The sequence below is a fragment of the Salvelinus alpinus genome, chromosome 34, assembly GCF_045679555.1.
Source record: "Salvelinus alpinus chromosome 34, SLU_Salpinus.1, whole genome shotgun sequence".
Classification (NCBI taxonomy): domain Eukaryota; kingdom Metazoa; phylum Chordata; class Actinopteri; order Salmoniformes; family Salmonidae; genus Salvelinus; species Salvelinus alpinus.
Window position 1 is genome coordinate 3,984,138 of NC_092119.1, and position 22,353 is coordinate 4,006,490.

The window sequence follows — 22,353 nt, forward strand, 5'->3', positions numbered from 1 at the left end:
CTACGTACATATAAACAGAACCCTTCTACGTACATATAAACAGAACCCTTCTACCTACATATAAACAGAACCATTCTACGTACATATAAACAGAACCATTCTACCTACATATAAACAGAACCATTCTACGTACATATAAACAGAACCCTTCTACGTACATATAAACAGAACCATTCTACGTACATATAAACAGAACCCTTCTACTTACATATAAACAGAACCCTTCTACGTACATATAAACAGAACCCTTCTATTACATATAAACAGAACCCTTCTACGTACATATAAACAGAACCATTCTACTACATATAAACAGAACCCTTCTACGTACATATAAACAGAACCCTTCTACCTACATATAAACAGAACCCTTCTACGTACATATAAACAGAACCATTCTACCTACATATAAACAGAACCCTTCTACCTACATATAAACAGAACCCTTCTATTACATATAAACAGAACCCTTCTACCTACATATAAACAGAACCCTTCTACGTACATATAAACAGAACCCTTCTACGTACATATAAACAGAACCCTTCTACCTACATATAAACAGAACCCTTCTACGTACATATAAACAGAACCCTTCTACGTACATATAAACAGAACCCTTCTACGTACATATAAACAGAACCCTTCTACCTACATATAAACAGAACCCTTCTACGTACATATAAACAGAACCCTTCTACGTACATATAAACAGAACCATTCTACGTACATATAAACAGAACCCTTCTATTACATATAAACAGAACCATTCTACCTACATATAAACAGAACCCTTCTACCTACATATAAACAGAACCCTTCTATTACATATAAACAGAATCCTTCTACCTACATATAAACAGAACCCTTCTACGTACATATAAACAGAACCATTCTACTACATATAAACAGAACCCGTCTACGTACATATAAACAGAACCCTTCTACGTACATATAAACAGAACCCTTCTACTACATATAAACAGAACCCTTCTACCTACATATAAACATAACCCTTCTTCTTACATATAAACAGAACCATTCTACGTACATATAAACAGAACCATTCTACGTACATATAAACAGAACCCTTCTACCTACATATAAACAGAACCCTTCTACGTACATATAAACAGAACCCTTCTATTACATATAAACAGAACCCTTCTACGTACATATAAACAGAACCCTTCTACTACATATAAACAGAACCCTTCTATTACATATAAACAGAACCCTTCTACGTACATATAAACAGAACCATTCTACTACATATAAACAGAACCCTTCTACTTACATATAAACAGAACCATTCTACGTACATATAAACAGAACCATTCTACGTACATATAAACAGAACCCTTCTACGTACATATAAACAGAACCCTTCCACGTACATATAAACAGAACCCTTCTATTACATATAAACAGAACCATTCTACGTACATATAAACAGAACCCTTCTATTACATATAAACAGAACCATTCTACGTACATATAAACAGAACCCTTCTACGTACATATAAACAGAACCCTTCTACCTACATATAAACAGAACCATTCTACGTACATATAAACAGAACCATTCTACGTACATATAAACAGAACCCTTCTACCTACATATAAACAGAACCCTTCTACGTACATATAAACAGAACCCTTCTATTACATATAAACAGAACCCTTCTACGTACATATAAACAGAACCCTTCTACTACATATAAACAGAACCCTTCTATTACATATAAACAGAACCCTTCTACGTACATATAAACAGAACCATTCTACTACATATAAACAGAACCCTTCTACTACATATAAACAGAACCCTTCTACTACATATAAACAGAACCCTTCTACTTACATATAAACAGAACCATTCTACGTACATATAAACAGAACCATTCTACGTACATATAAACAGAACCCTTCTACGTACATATAAACAGAACCCTTCCACGTACATATAAACAGAACCCTTCTATTACATATAAACAGAACCATTCTACGTACATATAAACAGAACCCTTCTACGTACATATAAACAGAACCCTTCTACCTACATATAAACAGAACCATTCTACGTACATATAAACAGAACCATTCTACCTACATATAAACAGAACCATTCTACGTACATATAAACAGAACCCTTCTACTTACATATAAACAGAACCATTCTACGTACATATAAACAGAACCATTCTACGTACATATAAACAGAACCCTTCTACGTACATATAAAAAGAACCCTTCTATTACATATAAACAGAACCCTTCTACGTACATATAAACAGAACCATTCTACTACATATAAACAGAACCCTTCTACGTACATATAAACAGAACCCTTCTACCTACATATAAACAGAACCCTTCTATTACATATAAACAGAACCATTCTACCTACATATAAACAGAACCCTTCTACCTACATATAAACAGAACCCTTCTATTACATATAAACAGAACCCTTCTACCTACATATAAACAGAACCCTTCTACGTACATATAAACAGAACCCTTCTACCTACATATAAACAGAACCCTTCTATTACATATAAACAGAACCCTTCTACGTACATATAAACAGAACCCTTCTACTACATATAAACAGAACCCTTCTATTACATATAAACAGAACCCTTCTACGTACATATAAACAGAACCATTCTACTACATATAAACAGAACCCTTCTACTACATATAAACAGAACCCTTCTACTACATATAAACAGAACCCTTCTACTTACATATAAACAGAACCATTCTACGTACATATAAACAGAACCATTCTACGTACATATAAACAGAACCCTTCTACGTACATATAAACAGAACCCTTCCACGTACATATAAACAGAACCCTTCTATTACATATAAACAGAACCATTCTACGTACATATAAACAGAACCCTTCTATTACATATAAACAGAACCATTCTACGTACATATAAACAGAACCCTTCTACGTACATATAAACAGAACCCTTCTACCTACATATAAACAGAACCATTCTACGTACATATAAACAGAACCATTCTACGTACATATAAACAGAACCCTTCTACCTACATATAAACAGAACCATTCTACGTACATATAAACAGAACCCTTCTATTACATATAAACAGAACCCTTCTACGTACATATAAACAGAACCCGTCTACTACATATAAACAGAACCCTTCTACTTACATATAAACAGAACCATTCTACGTACATATAAACAGAACCATTCTACGTACATATAAACAGAACCCTTCTAAGTACATATAAACAGAACCCTTCCACGTACATATAAACAGAACCATTCTACGTACATATAAACAGAACCATTCTACCTACATATAAACAGAACCATTCTACGTACATATAAACAGAACCCTTCTATTACATATAAACAGAACCATTCTACTTACATATAAACAGAACCATTCTACGTACATATAAACAGAACCATTCTACGTACATATAAACAGAACCCTTCTAAGTACATATAAACAGAACCCTTCCACGTACATATAAACAGAACCATTCTACGTACATATAAACAGAACCATTCTACCTACATATAAACAGAACCATTCTACGTACATATAAACAGAACCCTTCTATTACATATAAACAGAACCATTCTACGTACATATAAACAGAACCCTTCTACGTACATATAAACAGAACCCTTCTACCTACATATAAACAGAACCATTCTACGTACATATAAACAGAACCATTCTACCTACATATAAACAGAACCATTCTACGTACATATAAACAGAACCCTTCTACGTACATATAAACAGAACCATTCTACGTACATATAAACAGAACCCTTCTACTTACATATAAACAGAACCCTTCTACGTACATATAAACAGAACCCTTCTATTACATATAAACAGAACCCTTCTACGTACATATAAACAGAACCATTCTACTACATATAAACAGAACCCTTCTACGTACATATAAACAGAACCCTTCTACCTACATATAAACAGAACCCTTCTACGTACATATAAACAGAACCATTCTACCTACATATAAACAGAACCCTTCTACCTACATATAAACAGAACCCTTCTATTACATATAAACAGAACCCTTCTACCTACATATAAACAGAACCCTTCTACGTACATATAAACAGAACCCTTCTACGTACATATAAACAGAACCCTTCTACCTACATATAAACAGAACCCTTCTACGTACATATAAACAGAACCCTTCTACGTACATATAAACAGAACCCTTCTACGTACATATAAACAGAACCCTTCTACCTACATATAAACAGAACCCTTCTACGTACATATAAACAGAACCCTTCTACGTACATATAAACAGAACCATTCTACGTACATATAAACAGAACCCTTCTATTACATATAAACACAACCCTTCTACGTACATATAAACAGAACCATTCTACTACATATAAACAGAACCCTTCTACGTACATATAAACAGAACCCTTCTACCTACATATAAACAGAACCCTTCTACGTACATATAAACAGAACCATTCTACCTACATATAAACAGAACCCTTCTACCTACATATAAACAGAACCCTTCTATTACATATAAACAGAACCCTTCTACCTACATATAAACAGAACCCTTCTACGTACATATAAACAGAACCCTTCTACGTACATATAAACAGAACCCTTCTACCTACATATAAACAGAACCCTTCTACGTACATATAAACAGAACCCTTCTACGTACATATAAACAGAACCCTTCTACGTACATATAAACAGAACCCTTCTACCTACATATAAACAGAACCCTTCTACGTGCATATAAACAGAACCCTTCTACGTACATATAAACAGAACCATTCTACGTACATATAAACAGAACCCTTCTACTACATATAAACAGAACCCTTCTACGTACATATAAACAGAACCATTCTACGTACATATAAACAGAACCCTTCTACCTACATATAAACAGAACCCTTCTACGTACATATAAACAGAACCATTCTACGTACATATAAACAGAACCATTCTATTACATATAAACAGAACCCTTCTACGTACATATAAACAGAACCCTTCTATTACATATAAACAGAACCCTTCTACGTACATATAAACATAACCATTCTACGTACATATAAACAGAACCCTTCTACCTACATATAAACAGAACCTGTCTACGTACATATAAACAGAACCATTCTACGTACATATAAACAGAACCCTTCTATTACATATAAACAGAACCCTTCTACCTACATATAAACAGAACCCTTCTACGTACATATAAACAGAACCATTCTATTACACATAAACAGAACCCTTCTACGTACATATAAACAGAACCCTTCTATTACATATAAACAGAACCCTTCTACGTACATATAAACAGAACCCTTCTATTACATATAAACAGAACCCTTCTACCTACATATAAACAGAACCATTCTACTACATATAAACAGAACCATTCTGTTACATATAAACAGAACCCTTCTACGTACATATAAACAGAACCCTTCTACTACATATAAACAGAACCCTTCTACGTACATATAAACAGAACCCTTCTACGTACATATAAACAGAACCCTTCTACGTGCATATAAACAGAACCATTCTACTACATATAAACAGAACCCTTCTACTTACATATAAACATAACCCTTCTACCTACATATAAACAGAACCCTTCTACTTACATATAAACAGAACCCTTCTACTTACATATAAACAGAACCCTTCTACATACATATAAACAGAGCCCTTCTACTTACATATAAACAGAACCCTTCTACATACATATAAACAGAACCCTTCTACTACATATAAACAGAACCCTTCTATTACATATAAACAGAACCCTTCTACGTACATATAAACAGAACCATTCTACTACATATAAACAGAACCCTTCTACTACATATAAACAGAACCCTTCTACTACATATAAACAGAACCCTTCTACTTACATATAAACAGAACCATTCTACGTACATATAAACAGAACCATTCTACGTACATATAAACAGAACCCTTCTAAGTACATATAAACAGAACCCTTCCACGTACATATAAACAGAACCATTCTACGTACATATAAACAGAACCATTCTACCTACATATAAACAGAACCATTCTACGTACATATAAACAGAACCCTTCTATTACATATAAACAGAACCATTCTACGTACATATAAACAGAACCCTTCTACGTACATATAAACAGAACCCTTCTACCTACATATAAACAGAACCATTCTACGTACATATAAACAGAACCATTCTACCTACATATAAACAGAACCATTCTACGTACATATAAACAGAACCCTTCTACGTACATATAAACAGAACCATTCTACGTACATATAAACAGAACCCTTCTACTTACATATAAACAGAACCCTTCTACGTACATATAAACAGAACCCTTCTATTACATATAAACATAACCCTTCTACGTACATATAAACAGAACCATTCTACTACATATAAACAGAACCCTTCTACGTACATATAAACAGAACCCTTCTACCTACATATAAACAGAACCCTTCTACGTACATATAAACAGAACCATTCTACCTACATATAAACAGAACCCTTCTACCTACATATAAACAGAACCCTTCTATTACATATAAACAGAACCCTTCTACCTACATATAAACAGAACCCTTCTACGTACATATAAACAGAACCCTTCTACGTACATATAAACAGAACCCTTCTACCTACATATAAACAGAACCCTTCTACGTACATATAAACAGAACCCTTCTACGTACATATAAACAGAACCATTCTACGTACATATAAACAGAACCCTTCTATTACATATAAACACAACCCTTCTACGTACATATAAACAGAACCATTCTACTACATATAAACAGAACCCTTCTACGTACATATAAACAGAACCCTTCTACCTACATATAAACAGAACCCTTCTACGTACATATAAACAGAACCATTCTACCTACATATAAACAGAACCCTTCTACCTACATGTAAACAGAACCCTTCTATTACATATAAACAGAACCCTTCTACCTACATATAAACAGAACCCTTCTACGTACATATAAACAGAACCCTTCTACGTACATATAAACAGAACCCTTCTACCTACATATAAACAGAACCCTTCTACGTACATATAAACAGAACCCTTCTACGTACATATAAACAGAACCCTTCTACGTACATATAAACAGAACCCTTCTACCTACATATAAACAGAACCCTTCTACTTGCATATAAACAGAACCCTTCTACGTACATATAAACAGAACCATTCTACTTACATATAAACAGAACCCTTCTACTACATATAAACAGAACCCTTCTACGTACATATAAACAGAACCATTCTACGTACATATAAACAGAACCCTTCTACCTACATATAAACAGAACCCTTCTACGTACATATAAACAGAACCATTCTACGTACATATAAACAGAACCATTCTATTACATATAAACAGAACCCTTCTACGTACATATAAACAGAACCCTTCTATTACATATAAACAGAACCCTTCTACGTACATATAAACATAACCATTCTACGTACATATAAACAGAACCCTTCTACCTACATATAAACAGAACCTGTCTACGTACATATAAACAGAACCATTCTACGTACATATAAACAGAACCCTTCTATTACATATAAACAGAACCCTTCTACCTACATATAAACAGAACCCTTCTACGTACATATAAACAGAACCATTCTATTACACATAAACAGAACCCTTCTACGTACATATAAACAGAACCCTTCTATTACATATAAACAGAACCCTTCTACGTACATATAAACAGAACCCTTCTATTACATATAAACAGAACCCTTCTACCTACATATAAACAGAACCATTCTACTACATATAAACAGAACCATTCTGTTACATATAAACAGAACCCTTCTACGTACATATAAACAGAACCCTTCTACTACATATAAACAGAACCATTCTACTACATATAAACAGAACCCTTCTACGTACATATAAACAGAACCCTTCTACGTACATATAAACAGAACCCTTCTACGTGCATATAAACAGAACCATTTTACTACATATAAACAGAACCCTTCTACTTACATATAAACAGAACCCTTCTACCTACATATAAACAGAACCCTTCTACTTACATATAAACAGAACCCTTCTACTTACATATAAACAGAACCCTTCTACATACATATAAACAGAACCCTTCTACTTACATATAAACAGAACCCTTCTACATACATATAAACAGAACCATTGTACTTACATATAAACACAGCAGCAAACACATTCTGTTGGTAAATAAAAGAGTTTATGACAATACACTCAGACCTCTGACACACATTACCTTGAAATCTTAAATGTTTCAGCATCAACAAATACTGAGAGTAGAGAGAGAATATTTTTGAAGTGTTTTTGACAACCTGGGTTGATTCCTCTTGCTAAGTATCGTTTAGTTTCTCCAAATGTCACATTTAGAAGGATAAGGTTTGGGTTGAATGCCCATCCCTACCTGGTCTCACAATCTCCTGTCACAATTAGACGTTCATCCACGTTTCTCAAATGTAACATTTCTTAGTGTTTAAAGTTTAGTTTAGTTTAGTTTAGTTTAGTTTAGTTTAGTTTAGTTTAGTTTAGTTTAGTTTAGTTTAGTTTAGTTTAGTTTAGTTTAGTTAAGTTTAGTTTAGTTTAGTTTAGTTTAGTTTAGTTTATCTCCGGATGGTTAAGGTTTGGGATCGGCTTTGATTTAAGAATCAAACCCTTTTTTTAAATTTTCGCCTAAAATGACAAATCCAAATCTAACTGCCTGTAGCTCAGAACCTGAAGCAAGGAAATGCATATTCTTGATACCATTTGAAAGGAAACACTTTGAAGTTTGTGGAAATGTGAAATGAATGCAGGTTAATATAACACATTAACTAAAATGTTTTTGTTCCATCATCTTTGAAATGCAAGAGAAAGGTCATAATATAATATTGCCGTTTAGGCGCACTAGATCGCAGCAGTGTGTGCAAAGTTTCAGATTGATCCAGTGAAGCATTGCGATACTGGACAATATTTTGTATCAAGTCTCCCCAAATCTGCCGAATTGGTCAACTGATACATTTTCAAATATATACCTACAGAGAACATACAAAAATGCTAATGGTAATATAACATTTTTGTTTACATACTGCCAGAAATGTCATAAATGATGGATCATTAGCTTATACACTAACTTTCACACATCTAGATGGCCGGGCGGGGTGGGTGTGGAGCCAGAGACAACAGTGGTTCAAACTGTAGAACCCAGTTCCCTACATTTGAATATTAAAATGGATTTTATCAAACAAAACTATGCTACATTTTATCTCTGGGACCCTCAGGATGACAAATCAGAGCCAGATTACTGAATGTAAGTGTGATAACGTGCGTCTCGGTGAGAGGTGTAGGAGTCAGACGCAGGAGAGCAGGGATGTCTGAGAAGCGTGTTTAATCATATAGTCCACCAATACAAAAATGGCACAGACGAAAATCCAAAAACTATGCTCACGATACTCAGCAACTCGTGCAAACGCACGAAGGAACAAACACAGTTCCGACACTTTACATACACGTGCGTAAATCGTGAACACAACAAACATCAAATGCAATCGAGCGCAATACACACAAGTCTAATCTCGCACGAACTAAGGCAGGTAACAGGTACCCTATATACACACAGAAATAAACGCAAATGAAACCAGGTGTGAAAAGGAATCACAGACAAAACAAACAGAAAAGGAAAAAGGGATCGGCGGCGGCTAGTAAACCGGCGACGCCGAGCGCCGAGCGCCGCCCGAACAGGGAGAGGAGTTACCTTCGGGAGAAGTCGTGACAGGAAGTACATTATTTACCTTCAAAGGTGAATGTATCAAACCAGTGATACAAGTTGTTGTTGTCTCCTTAAACATTTGAATTGTATTATTTCACTCTAATAGCTACTGTAAATTGGACAGTGCAGTTAGATTACCGAGAATTAAAGCTTTCTGCAAAAATCATATATGTCTATGTCCTGGGAAATGTTCTTGTTTCCTTACAACCTCATGCTAATCGCGTTAGCGTACGTAAGTTCAACCGTCGCGGTGAAGAAAAATCTCAAAAACATCTTTCTATCGCTGTAGTTGAACTTGCAACCTTTGGAATCAGAGACAGATGCTACAGAGGAGGAGCCAGAGGAACAGAGGAGGAGCCAGAGACACAGAGGAGGAGTCAGAGACACAGAGGAGGAGCCAGAGGAACAGAGGAGGAGCCAGAGACACAGAGGAGGAGCCAGAGACACAGAGGAGGAGCCAGAGGAACAGAGGAGGAGCCAGAGACACAGAGGAGGAGCCAGAGACACAGAGGAGGAGCCAGAGACACAGAGGAGGAGCCAGAGACACAGAGGAGGAGCCAGAGGAACAGAGGAGGAGTCAGAGACACAGAGGAGGAGTCAGAGGAACACAGAGGAGGAGTCAGAGACACAGAGGAGGAGCCAGAGGAACAGAGGAGGAGCCAGAGACACAGAGGAGGAGCCAGAGACACAGAGGAGGAGCCAGAGACACAGAGGAGGAGTCAGAGGAACACAGAGGAGGAGTCAGAGACACAGAGGAGGAGCCAGAGACACAGAGGAGGAGTCAGAGGAACAGAGGAGGAGCCAGAGGAACACACACAGACACCCATCCACCGTCCCCTTCTACAACTGAAACCATCTTAAAGGTAACATCGCTCACTGTTTTTCCTAGTGGCTGCTTTCCACGTCATCTCCCGACGTTCTCAGACATGGTTGAACGTCGAATACTGACCTCTTTCACGGGTGACCTGGCTGCCCCGTCCAAGCCTACTTGATGGTAATAGAGAGAACAAGAGAGAGAAAGAGAGAGAAGGACAGAGAGAAAGAGAGAGAGAATAGAGATATAGAGAATAGAGAGAGAGAATAGAAAGAGAGAATAGAGAGAGAGAGAAGAGAGAGAGAATAGAGAGAGAGAATAGAGAGATAGAGAATAGAGAGAGAGAGAAGAGGGAGAGAGAGAAAGAGAGAGAATAGAGAGAATAGAGAGAATAGAGAGAGAAAGAGAGAGAGAGAGAGAGAGAGAGGAACAGGAACACGACCTGATCACACGAGGGGACAGCTTTATTACAGGCCATACTGTTTCTAACTGTCTTAATCTCCCACATAGAAACAACAGTGACAGCACCGTCAACAAAAACGGAAGGGATCTGTTGCAGCTCTGTAGAAGCTTGGGTCTGTACTTTGTCAATGTTACGGGGGGACTCTTTGGGGAGATTCACCTACTGCTCACCTCTTGGTCACAGTACAGTAGACTATATGATCACAGACATTGACCCCTTCTCTCTCAGCTCATTCACTGTCAAGCCACTAACACCTCTGTCTGATCACAGCCAAATTACGTTGTTCCTCAAAAGAACAGACATGGAAACAACCACACATTCACAGCCCAGTAAGCTGTACAACATCAGAAATTCATACAGATTGGCCCAAAACAGCACAGAAGAATACCAGAAAGCAACCTGGAACCAAAATATCCAAACACTCTTAGATAACTTTCTGGAAACCACATTCACTCACAGTAAAGAAGGCATCAATCTAGCAGTACAAAACATCAACTATAAATTCAGGCAAACGGCAAAAGAAGCACAATTGAAATTGATAAAAAAACGAAACAAAAAAGATCACAGATGACAACTGGTTTGATGCAGATTGTAAAATTATAAGGAAAAAACTTAGAACACTATCCAACCAAAAGCACAGAGACCCAAATAATGGTGAATTAGGCCTTCATTACTGTGGGACTTTAAAACTCTATAAAAATATACTCAGAACCAAAAAAGCACAGTACAACAGCAAGCAGCTGACGCTAATTGAAGAGTCCATAAACACAAACAACTTCTGGCAAAACTGGAAAAAACTACAAAAATCTAAACAAGAGGAATTAGCGATACAAAATGGTGACATATGGACAACCCATTTTAAAACACTCTACAACACCGTTCAAATTGACACAAACGCAGAACAACGCCAAATTCATGAGAAGTTGAATGGATTAGAAAAAGCTATAAAGGACAATCAAAATCCATTGGACTCCCCAATTACTGACCAGTAGCTCTATAAGAAACTTCAGGCCTTCAAATTTAAAAAAGCATGCGGACCTGATGGCATCCTAAATGAGATGCTCAAACTCACTAGTGCAAAATTTAAATTGGCTATATTAAAACTGTTTAATTTGATCCTGAGTGTAGGTTATTTCCCTGACATCTGGAATCAAGGACTCATAACCCCAATCTTTAAGAACGGAGACAAATTTGACCCTAACAATTACAGAGGCATTTGTGTGAACAGTAACCTGGGGAAGGTTTTCTGTAGTATTATCAATGTAAGAGTTCTAAACTTCCTTAATAAGCACAATGTCTTGATTAAAAGCCAAATTGGATTTATACCAAAAACATCGCACAACTGATCATATTTACACACTACACACCCTGATAGATAAACATGTCAACCAAAATAATAGCAAAATATACGCTTGCTTTATCGACTTCCAAAAAGCATTTGATTCTATTTGGCAAACAGGACTGTTCTACAAAGTTATTGAAAGTGGTGTAGGGGGTAAAACATATGACATAATTAAATCAATGTATACTGGCAATATGTGCAGCATTAAAATTGGTAAGAAAATAACAGAATTCTTTAACCAGGGGCGGGGCCTTCGCCAGGGTTGCAATCTGAGCCCTGCACTCTTCAATATTCACATTAATGAATTGGCCACTATTCTAGAAAAATCCTCAGCCCCTGGTGTTAGTCTCCATAATTCAGAGGTTAAATGCCTACTCTTCGCAGATGACCTATGCCTGCTGTCACCCACAGCACATGGCCTACAGCAGAGCCTGGACCTGCTAGAGCAGTACTGCCAGACCTGGGCCATGGCAGTAAACCCCAAAAATACTAAAATAATGATTTTCCAGAGAAAATCCAGATCTCAGGGAATTAGACCAAAGTTCTCAATTGGTACAACATATATAGAGTACTGTACACACTACAATTACTTAGGTTTAAAAATAAGCTCAATTGGACACCTTAATGACGCAGTGAATGAACTGAGAGAGAAAGCACACAGGGCATTCTACGCCATTTAAAAAGCAAATTAAAATTAAAATACCTATTAAAATTTGGCTAAAACTAATTGAATATGTCATTGAACAAATTGCACTTTATGGCAGCGAGGTGTGGGGTCCACTTGCAAAACAAGATTTCATCAAATGGGACAAACACCTCATTGAAACCCTGCATGCAGAGTTCTGTAAGATTCTCCTACATGTCCAGAGGAAAACTACAAACAATGCATGCAGGGCAGAATTAGGCCAATATCCACTAATAATAAAAACTAAAAAAAGACCAATTAAGTTTTGGAAACATCTAAAATACAGTGACCCCCTCTCATATCATTACCAAGCCCTGCAATGCCAAGAGCTGAACAAAGAAAAGAGTCCCCTCATCCAGCTGGTCCTGGGGCTGAGTTCACAAACCTGTTCTACTAACACACTGAAGCCTCAGGACCAGAACATCCAATCAATCAGAATAAACCTAATTACAACACAGTCAAAACAAAACTACATTGCTTATTGGGAAACACAAGCACAAACACAAAGCAAAATGCAGTGCTATCTGGCCCTAAATTGACAGTACACTGTGCTAAATATTTGACCATGGTTACTGATCAAAACCTTAGAAAAACCTTGACAAAGTACAGGCTCAGTGAGCACAGCCTTGCCATTGAGAAGGGTAGACGAAAACATGGTTCCCTGTAGAGGAAAGGCTGTGCAACCACTGCACAACAGCAGAACCTGAGACGGAGCTGCATTTCCTGACAAAATGTCAAAAATATTAAACAATTAGAGAGTGTCATTTTCCCAAATTTGAATACCTTATTCAAGGTTTCAAAGACCTCTCTGATTAGGATAGGCTACCCACCCTGTTGGGGGAGGACGCAGAGAGCTGTGGGTTGGCAACGCACTACATTGCTGCCTGCCATAAGATGAGGGACAGTGTCTGACAGACCAATCAACCTGCACATGTACTCTACTGTATGCTTATTGTTATTGTTGAATGTATGGTTATTTTGACCCTTGGTTATTATTATTACTGTTGTCCCGTTGACAATTTTGATTATCATTTTTATTGATTTTTATATTGTAAATATCCAAAATAGCTTTGGCAATATGTACATTGTTACGTCATGCCAATAAAGCTAATTAAATTGAATTTAATTGAATAGAGAGAGAGAATAGAGAGAGAGAATAGAGATCTCGTCAGGGTGATAGACGGAGGAGTTGGAGAGTTCAGAGTGGACAGATGTGTTCTAATGTGTTTTGGCCAGCTCTCTCTCTCTCTCTCTCTCTCTCTCTCTCTCTCTCTCTCTCTCTCTCTCTCTCTCTCTCTCTCTCTCTCTCTCTCTCTCTCTCTCTCTCTCTCTCTCTCTCTCTCTCTCTCTCTCTCTCTCTCTCTCTCTCTCTCTCTCTCTCTCTCTCTCTCTCTCTCTCTCTCTCTCTCTCTCTACACACACACACACACACACACACACACACACACACACACACACACACACACACACACACACACACACACACACACACACACACACACACACTCTACAGGGATACGACAGCAGAGCTCAATTATTCCATTTGGCTAAAGTCTCATTAGCTCTTCTGTAGTGTGGTGGAACGGCTGTTGGAGGTAAGAGCATCAGCCCTCCATTGTTTCAGCTCTCTGAGTGTGTGTATTTTTTGTGTGTGCATTTGTGTGTGTGTCTCTGACGATGGTGCTATGTGATGGGAGGGGGGGGTTCTCTTTCTGTCTGTCGCTCTGTTCAATTCAATTCAATTCAAGGGGCTTTATTGGCATGGGAAACATGTGTTAACATTGCCAAAGCAAGTGAAGTAGTACAAAAATGAAATTATCAATAAAAATGAACAGTAAACATTACACTCACAGAAGTTCCAAAAGAATAAAGACATTTGAAATGTCCTATTATGTATATATAAAGTGTTTTAACAATGTGCAAATAGTTAAAGTACAAAAGGGAAAATAAATAAACATGAATATAGGTTGTATTTACAATGGTGTTTGTTCTTCATTGGTTGCCCTTTTCTTTTGGCAACAGGTCACAAATCTTGCTGCTGTGATGGAACACTGTGGTATTTCACCCAGTAGATATGGGAGTTTATCAAAGTTAGGTTTGTTTTTGAATTCTTTGTGGATCTGTTTAATCTGAGGGAACTATGTGTCTCTAATATGGTCATATATTTGGCAGGAGGTCAGGAAGTGCAGCTCAGTTTCCACCTCATTTTGTGGGCAGTGTGCACATAGCCTGTCTTCTCTTGAGATCCAGGTCTGCCTACGGCGGCCTTTCTCAATAGCAAGGCTATGCTCACTGAGTCTGTACATAGTCTAAGCTTTCCTTAAGTTTGGGTCAGGTATTCTGCCACTGTGTTCTCTCTGTTGAGGGCCAAAAAGCATTCTAATTGGCTCTGTTAATTCTTTCCAATATGTCAAGTAATTATCTTTTTGTTTTCTCAGATGAATACTACCTCTGTTGGTCTGTCTCCTACTCTGTGTCTCTGTCTCCTCATCTGTATCTCTGTCTCCTCCTCTGTTCCTCTGACTCCTCCTCTGTGTCTCTGGCTCCTCCTCTGTATCTCTGTCTCCTCCTCTGTTTCTGTCTCCTCCTCTGTTTCTGTCTCCTCTTCTGTGTCTCTGTCTCCTCTTCTGTGTCTGTCTCTGTCTCTGTCTCCTCTGTATCTCTGTCTCCTCCTCTGTGTCTCTGTCTCCTCCTCTGTATCTCTGTCTCCTTCTCTGTCTCTCTGTCTCCTCCTCTGTATCTCTGTCTCCTCCTCTGTGTCTCTGTCTCCTCCTCTGTATCTCTGTCTCCTCATCTGTATCTCTCTCTTCTCATCTGTATCTCTGTCTCCTCCTCTGTGTCTCTGTCTCCTCCTCTGTGTCTTTGTCTCCTCCTCTGTGTCTCTGTCTCCTCCTCTGTATCTCTGTCTCCTCCTTTGTATCTCTGTCTCCTCCTCTGTATCTCTCTCTCCTCATCTGTATCTCTGTCTCCTCCTCTGTATCTCTGTCTCCTCCTCTGTATCTCTGTCTCCTCCTCTGTGTCTTTGTCTCCTCCTCTGTGTCCCTGCTCCTCCTCTGTATCTCTGTCTCCTCCTTTGTATCTCTGTCTCCTCCTCTGTATCTCTGTCTCCTCTGTTTCTCTGTCTCCTCCTCTGTGTCTTTGTCTCCTCCTCTGTGTCTCTGTCTCCTCTTCTGTGTCTCTGTCTCCTCCTCTGTGTCTCTGTCTCCTCCTCTGTTGATCTGACTCCTCCTCTGTGTCTCTGTCTCCTCCTCTGTATCTCTGTCTCCTCCTCTGTTGGTCTGTCTCCTCCTCTGTATCTCTGTCTCCTCCTCTGTGTCTCTGTCTCCTCCTCTGTGTCTCTGTCTCTGCCTCTGTTGATCTGTCTCCTCCTCTGTTCCTCTGTCTCCTCCTCTGTTCCTCTGACTCCTCCTCTGTGTCTCTGGCTCCTCCTCTGTATCTCTGTCTCCTCCTTTGTATCTCTGTCTCCTCCTCTGTATCTCTGTCTCCTCTGTTTCTCTGTCTCCTCCTCTGTGTCTTTGTCTCCTCCTCTGTGTCTCTGTCTCCTCCTCTGTGTCTCTGTCTCCTCCTCTGTGTCTCTGTCTCCTCCTCTGTTGATCTGACTCCTCCTCTGTGTCTCTGTCTCCTCCTCTGTATCTCTGTCTCCTCCTCTGTTGGTCTGTCTCCTCCTCTGTATCTCTGTCTCCTCCTCTGTGTCTCTGTCTCCTCCTCTGTGTCTCTGTCTCTGCCTCTGTTGATCTGTCTCCTCCTCTGTTCCTCTGTCTCCTCCTCTGTTCCTCTGACTCCTCCTCTGTGTCTCTGGCTCCTCCTCTGTATCTCTGTCTCCTCCTTTGTTTCTGTCTCCTCCTCTGTTTCTGTCTCCTCTTCTGTGTCTCTGTCTCCTCTTCTGTGTCTGTCTCTGTCTCTGTCTCCTCTGTATCTCTGTCTCCTCCTCTGTGTCTCTGTCTCCTCCTCTGTATCTCTGTCTCCTTCTCTGTCTCTCTGTCTCCTCCTCTGTATCTCTGTCTCCTCCTCTGTATCTCTGTCTCCTCCTCTGTATCTCTGTCTCCTCATCTGTATCTCTCTCTCCTCCTCTGTGTCTCTGTCTCCTCCTCTGTGTCTCTGTCTCCTCCTCTGTGTCTTTGTCTCCTCCTCTGTGTCTCTGTCTCCTCCTCTGTATCTCTGTCTCCTCCTTTGTATCTCTGTCTCCTCCTCTGTGTCTCTGTCTCCTCCTCTGTCTCTCTGTCTCCTCCTCTGTTGATCTGTCTCCTCCTCTGTGCCTCTGTCTCCTCCTCTGTATCTCTGTCTTCTCCTCTGTTGGTCTGTCTCCTCCTCTGTCTCTGTCTCTGTCTCTGTCTCCTCTGTTTCTGTCTCCTCCTCTGTGTGCTCTGTCTCCTCCTCTGTGTCTCTGTCTCCTCCTCTGTATCTCTGGCTCCTCCTCTGTTCCTCTGTCTCCTCCTCTGTGTCTCTGTCTCCTCCTCTGTTCCTCTGACTCCTCCTCTGTATCTCTGTCTCCTCCTCTGTGTCTCTGTCTCCTCCTCTGTATATCTGTCTCCTCATCTGTATCTCTCTCTTCTCATCTGTATCTCTGTCTCCTCCTCTGTCTCTGTCTCCTCCTCTGTATCTCTGTCTCCTCCTCTGTGTCTCTGTCTCCTCCTCTGTGTCTTTGTCTCCTCCTCTGTGTCTCTGTCTCCTCCTCTGTCTCTCTGTCTCCTCCTCTGTGTCTCTGTCTCCCCCTCTGTGTCTCTGTCTCCTCCTCTGTATCTCTGTCTCTTCCTTTGTATCTCTGTTTACTCCTCTGTATCTCTCTCTCCTCATCTGTATCTCTGTCTCCTCCTCTGTATCTCTGTCTCCTCCTCTGTATCTCTGTCTCCTCCTCTGTGTCTTTGTCTCCTCCTCTGTGTCTCTGTCTCCTCCTCTGTTGATCTGTCTCCTCCTCTGTATCTCTGTCTCCTCCTCTGTGTCTTTGTCTCCTCCTCTGTGTCTCTGTCTCCTCCTCTGTTGATCTGTCTCCTCCTCTGTGTCTCTGTTTCCTCCTTTGTATCTCTGTCTCCTCCTCTGTATCTCTGTCTTCTCCTCTGTGTCTCTGTCTCCTCCTCTGTTGATCTGTCTCCTCCTCTGTGTCTCTGTCTCCTCCTCTGTATCTCTGTCTCCTCCTCTGTATCTCTGTCTCCTCCTCTGTATCTCTGTCTCCTCCTCTGTCCGTCTGTCTCCTCCTCTGTTCCTCTGTCTCTCTGTCTCCTCCTCTGTATCTCTGTCTCCTCATCTGTATCTCTCTCTCCTCATCTGTTGGTCTGTCTCCTCATCTGTATCTCTGTCTCCTCCTCTGTGTCTCTGTCTCCTCATCTGTTGGTCTGTCTCCTCCTCTGTATCTCTGTCTCCTCCTCTGTTGATCTGTCTCCTCCTCTGTGTCTCTGTCTCCTCCTCTGTATCTCTGTCTCCTCCTCTGTTGGTCTGTCTCCTCCTCTGTCTCTGTCTCTGTCTCTGTCTCCTCTGTTTCTGTCTCCTCCTCTGTGTCTCTGTCTCCTCCTCTGTATCTCTGTCTCCTCCTCTGTGTCTCGGTCTCCTCCTCTGTATCTCTGTCTCCTCCTCTTTCTCTCTGTCTCTTCCTCTGTATCTCTGTTTCCTCCTATGTGTCTCTGTCTCCTCATCTGTATCTCTGTCTCCTCATCTGTTGGTCTGTCTCCTCCTCTGTAACTCTGTCTCCTCCTCTGTGTCTCTGTCTCCTCCTCTGTGTCTCTGTCTCCTCCTCTGTGTCTCTGTCTCCTCCTCTGTATCTCTGTCTCCTCCTCTGTATCTCTGTCTCCTCCTCTGTATCTCTGTCTCCTCCTCTGTATCTCTGTCTCCTCCTCTGTGTCTCTGTCTCCTCCTCTGTATCTCTGTCTCCTCCTCTGTGTCTCTGTCTCCTCCTCTGTGTCTTTGTCTCCTCCTCTGTGTCTCTGTCTCCTCCTCTGTATCTCTGTCTCCTCCTCTGTTGATCTGTCTCCTCCTCTGTATCTCTTTCTCCTCCTCTGTATCTCTGTCTCCTCCTCTGTATCTCTCTCTCCTCCTCTGTATCTCTGTCTCCTCCTCTGTATCTCTGTCTCCTCCTCTGTATCTCTGTCTTCTCCTCTGTGTCTCTGTCTCCTCCTCTGTATCTCTGTCTCCTCCTCTGTATCTCTGTCTCCTCCTCTGTATCTCTGTCTTCTCCTCTGTGTTTCTGTCTCCTCCTCTGTGTCTCTGTCTCCTCCTCTGTATCTCTGTCTCCTCCTCTGTATCTCTGTCTCCTCCTCTGTATCTCTGTCTTCTCCTCTGTGTCTCTGTCTCCTCCTCTGTATCTCTGTCTCCTCCTCTGTATCTCTGTCTCCTCCTCTGTATCTCTGTCTTCTCCTCTGTGTCTCTGTCTCCTCCTCTGTGTCTCTGTCTCCTCCTCTGTATCTCTGTCTCCTCCTCTGTATCTCTGTCTCCTCCTCTGTTGCTCTGTCTCCTCCTCTGTCCGCCTGTCTCCTCCTCTGTTCCTCTGTCTCCTCCTCTGTATCTCTGTGTCCTCCTCTGTGTCTGTCTCTGTCTCTGTCTCCTCTGTCTCTCTGTCTCATCCTCTGTATCTCTGTCTCCTCATCTGTATCTCTCTCTCCTCCTCTGTCTCTCTGTCTCCTCCTCTGTATCTCTGTCTCCTCCTCTGTGTCTCTGTCTCCTCCTCTGTATCTTTGTCTCCTCCTCTGTATTTCTGTCTCCTCCTCTGTATCTCTGTCTCCTCCTCTGTGTCTCTGTCTCCTCCTCTGTTGATCTGTCTCCTCCTCTGTGTCTATGTCTCCTCCTCTGTATCTCTGTCTCCTCCTCTGTGTCTTTGTCTCCTCCTCTGTGTCTCTGTCTCCTCCTCTGTATCTCTGTTTCCTCCTTTGTACCTCTGTCTCCTCCTCTGTATCTCTGGCTTCTCCTCTGTGTCTCTGTCTCCTCTGTTTCTGTCTCCTCCTCTGTGTCTCTGTCTCCTCCTCTGTATCTCTGTCTCCTCCTCTGTGTCTCGGTCTCCTCCTCTGTATCTCTGTCTCCTCCTCTGTATCTCTGTTTCCTCCTTTGTATCTCTGTCTCCTCCTCTGTATCTCTGTCTTCTCCTCTGTGTCTCTGTCTCCTCCTCTGTTGATCTGTCTCCTCCTCTGTGTCTCTGTCTCCTCCTCTGTATCTCTGTCTCCTCCTCTGTATCTCTGTCTCCTCCTCTGTCCGTCTGTCTCCTCCTCTGTTCCTCTGTCTCTCTGTCTCCTCCTCTGTATCTCTGTCTCCTCATCTGTATCTCTCTCTCCTCGTCTGTTGGTCTGTCTCCTCATCTGTATCTCTGTCTCCTCCTCTGTGTCTCTGTCTCCTCATCTGTTGGTCTGTCTCCTCCTCTGTATCTCTGTCTGCTCCTCTGTTGATCTGTCTCCTCCTCTGTGCCTCTGTCTCCTCCTCTGTATCTCTGTCTCCTTCTCTGTTGGTCTGTCTCCTCCTCTGTGTCTCTGTCTCATCCTCTGTATCTCTGTCTCCTCCTCTTTCTCTCTGTCTCCTCCTCTGTATCTCTGTCTCTTCCTCTGTGTCTCTGTTTCCTCCTCTGTGTCTCGGTCTCCTCCTCTGTATCTCTGTCTCCTCCTCTTTCTCTCTGTCTCCTCCTCTGTATCTCTTTCTCTTCCTCTGTATCTCTGTTTCCTCCTCTGTGTCTCTGTCTCCTCATCTGTATCTCTGTCTCCTCATCTGTTGGTCTGTCTCCTCCTCTGTATCTCTGTCTCCTCCTCTGTGTCTCTGTCTCCTCCTCTGTGTCTCTGTCTTCTCCTCTGTATCTCTGTCTCCTCCTCTGTATCTCTGTCTCCTCCTCTGTATCTCTGTCTTCTCCTCTGTGTCTCTGTCTCCTCCTCTGTGTCTCTGTCTCCTCCTCTGTATCTCTGTCTCCTCCTCTGTATCTCTGTCTCCTCCTCTGTTGCTCTGTCTCCTCCTCTGTCCGCCTGTCTCCTCCTCTGTTCCTCTGTCTCCTCCTCTGTATCTCTGTGTCCTCCTCTGTGTCTGTCTCTGTCTCTGTCTCCTCTGTCTCTCTGTCTCCTCCTCTGTATCTCTGTCGCCTCCTCTGTATCTCTGTCTCCTCCTCTGTTCCTCTGTCTCCTCCTCTGTCCGCCTGTCTCCTCCTCTGTTCCTCTGTCTCCTCCTCTGTATCTTTGTCTCCTCCTCTGTATTTCTGTCTCCTCCTCTGTATCTCTGTCTCCTCCTCTGTGTCTCTGTCTCCTCCTCTGTTGATCTGTCTCCTCCTCTGTGTCTCTGTCTCCTCCTCTGTATCTCTGTCTCCTCCTCTTTGTCTCTGTCTCCTCCTCTGTCTCTCTGTCTCCTCCTCTGTCTCTCTGTCTCCTCCTCTGTGTCTCTGTCTCCTCCTCTGTTTCTCCTTCTCCTCCTCTGTATCTCTGTCTCCTCCTCTGCATCTCTGTCTCCTCCTCTGTATCTCTGTCTGCTCTGTGTCTCTGTCTCCTCATCTGTATCTCTCTCTCCTCATCTGTTGGTCTGTCACCTCCTCTGTGTCTTTGTCTCCTCCTCTGTGTCTCTGTCTCCTCCTCTGTGTCTCTGTCTCCTCCTCTGTATCTCTGTCACCTCCTCTGTTTCTCTGTCTCCTCCTCTGTATCTCTGTCTTCTCTGTATCTCTGTCTCCTCCTCTGTATCTCTGTCTCCTCCTCTGTGTCTCTGTCTCCTCCTCTGTATCTCTGTCTCCTCCTCTGTGTCTCTGTCTCCTCCTCTGTTGATCTGTCTCCTCCTCTGTATCTCTGTCTCCTCCTCTGTATCTCTGTCTCCTCCTCTGTATCTCTGTATCCTCCTCTGTGTCTCTGTATCCTCCTCTGTGTCTCTGTCTCCTCCTCTGTGTCTCTGTCTCCTCCTCTGTATCTCTGTCTCCTCCTCTGTATCTCTGTCTCCTCCTCTGTATCTCTGTCTCCTCCTCTGTATCTCTGTATCCTCCTCTGTGTCTCTGTATCCTCCTCTGTGTCTCTGTCTCCTCCTCTGTTTCTCTGTCTCCTCCTCTGTAACTCTGTCTCCTCCTCTGTATCTCTGTCTCCTCCTCTGTATCTCTGTCTCCTCCTCTGTGTCTCTGTCTCCTCCTCTGTTTCTCTGTCTCCTCCTCTGTAACTCTGTCTCCTCCTCTGTATCTCTGTCTCCTCCTCTGTATCTCTGTCTCCTCCTCTGTGTCTCTGTCTCCTC